Here is a 4,452-nt window from a genome sequence, read left to right as displayed (position 1 = left end):
TTTTGGCCCACATGGAGACTTCTGAGCCACATGTTCTGTTCGCCTCTTTAATTCCCCAGATTTGTTTAATGTGTCCTGGGAAACACAGACCCTTGATATTAGTCAAGCTGCTCGTAAGCTTATGCAAACTGTTGCAAACAGATACAGAAGCTGCTCCAGTCCTTAATTGCCCTGGCATGTTAATCTGAATTGCTGTTTGCTGTAATTTAAATATGGGCTTCAAATACAGGACTGATTTCCTCCTGCCAGCTTGGAGATGCTCTGCTGTAGGGGAGGCATTGCCTCAGTTCAGCTTTGCCCAGAAGAATAACATGTTTTTTTTGCTAGGACTCTCCATGGAGTCACTGAGAGATACCAAGAGACTCTGCTATCAGGTGTCACTTGTTGCTCAGTACCTCTGTCTTGCTGTTCTTTTTATCAAAGGCTGGCCTGCCCAAATATGATGCAACCATTGCAGCACATCACCCATAGTGGTACGGCAGGGCACCGACTCCCTAGCCCCACGTGTCAGCTGGTGTGCTTTCCTTGAGCAAACGTGGAAAAACCAAGCTTTGAAACACAACCAGTGCAGGTCCCGTTCAGGCAGCCATCATCGTAGTTTTGCAATGGGATTTTTGCGCCTCCTTGCTGCACAGCGCTGAGGGAAAAAGATGACTCCTATGGACCATGAGGATAGCACGATACTTTTGTATGACCCATATAGATGTATAGGAGCTGGGCTTGGCTTTTAAGAAAATTAGATCAGATTTTATACCAGTAATACTATGGGGAAGCTTTTCTCTTCATTAATACTTCTAAGCTATTCTGTGTTGCTTGGATGACGGAAAGGGGGAACAATAGACCAGATGCTGGTATTGGTACTTGGCAGGTGAAAATTCAGGCTCAAATTTTGCTGATTAGGATTTTGACAAATTCCACTGTAGGTGTAGAGGTAATTTGTATTTGCACCCGTTTACCGGAGATCAGGAAATAGCTCTGGAGGTACGAAAGCTGCAGGCCAAATCTAGCAGTCTGCTTCACTCTTCACGGAGTCCAAAGTTTCTGCTGACTTCAGTGAGGATCCAAGTAAGGTCCATAGGATTGGACCCATTTTATTTTTCACCTCAGGATGGTCTGTAGGGCTCGGCACTAATTGAGTCTCCTACATTTTGCTGTCTTTCCCATTCTCTTTTCAGAAGTATCGCTCTGTCCCTGCTCCCAAGCGTTTTTAGCTTTCTAAATGACTTACTAGCATAAGGCTATGGAAGACTGTGTATTTCTGAGTTTCCCACACCATTTCTTAACCATATTCATTCCTGCCACAAAGGAAGTGTGCCTGACTACAAACCACATTAGCAACGGTGCTTGCCTCTGCATTGTGTTCAGTGGGAAACCCTGCTCCCAAAAGGCCATCTGGGCAGCACGTATCAGGAGAGAGGCAATGGGAGAGCAATGAGCATCTCTCAAGACTTGGGAAAGCAGCAGCATCTTTAAGTCTTCCTAAAGAGCTAACATCTGGCAGAGATTCTGGGGGAAGGCTATTGCTAATGCTGTATTTCAAACGTGTTATCCGGATCCAGTATCTTGGGATCCTAATAAGTTTTCTATGCAATATGGTGTGTGTTTGGAACCATAGTAGAAGGTGTATAATTCAGAATTCATTATCCTTAGTGTAAAGTCCACTGACTCTGCTAACTTTATAATAGGGAGGAATTTTTGTTACCACTTTTCTTTAGGATTTCCAACCAAAGCAGAAGCAGAGCATCTATTTTGGGTAATTGAGCATCTAATTTGAGTAACTCTTCCAAGATGGTCAGTAATTGGCTAATTTTTCCCCTGACAGACTGTAAAACTGAAGAGGAAATAAAAAGCTATTTTAAATATATATTTTTATTTCAGATGCTTTAAAATTCGCATGTGGCACAGGGGGAGGAAGTAGGAACCTCAGTGGATTTACCATCTGGGGGAGATTTTGCTACATTCACCTCATAATAATACATTGAATACTGTAATTTTTATTATCACACACGTTCTAAATACGTGGGGCCTCCAGCCTCTATGGTTAAGTGAATTTCTTGAGGCCACAGAAGATTATTTAGCATTCAGCCTGCTCAGTAGCAGGCTTTGGGTCAGTTTGGATCCTCATGGAGAAGAAATTTTGAGCCCTTGACCCGTGTGGAGTGCACAGCCACTACCACAGTGCGATCAGGTAAAGAGTTGGCACAACTATCTCCTACTCCTTTCCATTTGGCTTTGGACTGGCCAAACGTGGGGCAGCAGAGCTGTTCTGGAATCGCTGCTAGGCAAGCCAATACTGCCTTTGCTGGACTATGTTTTTTTCCTAAGGGACCTGAGCTCACGTTGCTCTGAAACCAGCATGCAGGTGCTAAAACAAGGGTACGGGCGTCAAGGGGCTCGCCACATCCAGACGGCGTGAGACACAGAGCGTGGTGTGCCTTCACCTGCTCTCAGCCTTGTGCTCCACTGAGCCCGTGGCAGAGTTCAGGGCAGGAAATATGAAGGCTTGGGTTACAGCGACAATGCCTAACCATGTAATTACTAAACAGCAGGAGAAAAAAAGGTCCATCGCATCTCAAGCGCGCGCAGTAAGCAGACACGGAACAGGACTTGATGCTTGTGATCCTGGAAAAAATCAAGTGGGCATTTTTATCCCCTACAAATCCTTCCTTCAAGAAGGTATATGGAAGTTACTTTCTTGGAGCAAGAAAGGAGATAGAGGTTTTTGTTCTCTTTTAACTTGAGCTAGATGTTGTAATAGCGGATTAAGCAAAACTTCTAGCAAGACCAAGGAGAGTAAGGTGGTTCAGGCTGGCATGACTCTTCCCTTGGAGTTAACTTTGTAATCCCCTGGGTCCTGAGTGGAGAAGTAAGAGGTTCACGTGTAAAATCCTGCTGTAGCAATCCCAGGTGGAATCAGCAGTGGCAGACATGGGGGTGGCAATGCATTCAGCCTGATCTGGATCAGCTGAGGGGCTGCAGCCAGCTGCCCCAGCACAGGCAGCAAGAGCTGCTCTGGGCTCTCGCCTCTCCCCCTCACACCTTCAGAACTACTGGGAAAATCCCAGAAACGGCCAGAGCCTGCAAACGAGACAGAAGAAAGCCAAAGGCAGACCAAGTCACTCAAGTCACGCATCTGCTCTACTGCAGTTTTATCATGGAAAGTTAATTTGTCCTCTCCCAAAATAAAAGTCCTGCAATGCAGGAATGCAATAATGCACAGATTCCTGAGAAGCAGGCTTAGTTTCTTGTTGTGTACTGTGGGTAATTGCAGAGAAGGCACCTGACACTTTAAACAGCTTTGTTGGACTAAAACTGGAGCGTCTGTTTATGTGACTCGTACCGGAAGGGGAAATTATTTCTGGTTTTATAGCTGCTTACTAGTGAGTTAATCTGGAAAACAGAAACTGTCTCAAGCAAAACTGCTAGCGGAGCCTGCTGATCACAGGATTGGCATATTTCTTCTTCATGCGCTTGATTAACGAGCTCAAGAAATGAGTTACTACCCAGGAGTTTCTGTTTCAGAGAATCTCCCCAAGAGGGATGCAGAGAGTGAAAGATTGGTTTCAGAGGTGGCATTACATGGGCTCAAAGATAATCCACAAGCTTTGAGGAGAACATGTGAAATGGTGTCACAAAAGCTTTCCCACAACTTGACATAAAAGACTCAGAGCTCAACAGCTGCTGCTCTGTACGAAAAGAAGGGAGCCTATTCAAGAGCAGTACAATAGGGATGGAAAAGCCGATCCTGGAAGAGGTCATTTAAGCCTTACCTGGTCTTACGAATAATGAGTTGCAGAGTGAGAGAGAACTGTGTCCGTGTGTCTGTGTGTCTGTGTATTCACATTAAAAGACATGCATGACCACACACATATATATTAATATATACACTAACACACATACACATACATTAATGTAAACACAAACAGTATATTAATATATACACTAATACACATACAATAATGTAATCACAAACAGTGTTTACTTACTACAGTAAGAGATCCCCAAACATAAGCCCTAACATTACTTGACAGTAATTTATCTGATTATTATTATTATTCCTGTATTGAATCTTATAGAGGGAGATACTGATGCTCACAGTGTGTTGAACTGATTAGGTGACATCGTAGCACGTTTGGCGTAAATCTGGGACCAGAACGCATGGTTCTAGATGTGTGGTTAATGCTGCTGCCTGCCCGCTTCGCCCTTCTTGTAGTATAACAGGGCAGCATTGCTGTCAGCCTTGCTCCTCACTGTCAGGGGTGCACGTCCAGAGGACGCAGGAAACACTCTGCTGCCATTTCCTTCTTCAGCTGTTTGTGTGAGGTTAGAGCTCATAAAAGAAAGCAGTACTTGCACCAGCAGAAGGCAGGATAAATGCAGGCGGGCGGATCTGGTTCAAGTTTTCCAATATCAATCTCTGGCTGTGTGTTTATAGGATACAAATAGCAAGAC

This window comes from Haliaeetus leucocephalus, unplaced genomic scaffold (assembly GCF_000737465.1).
Source record: "Haliaeetus leucocephalus isolate CR32 unplaced genomic scaffold, Haliaeetus_leucocephalus-4.0 Scaffold230, whole genome shotgun sequence".
NCBI lineage: Eukaryota > Metazoa > Chordata > Aves > Accipitriformes > Accipitridae > Haliaeetus > Haliaeetus leucocephalus.
The sequence above is the reverse complement of the archived record's forward strand: the minus strand, read 5'-3'. Positions refer to the sequence as shown.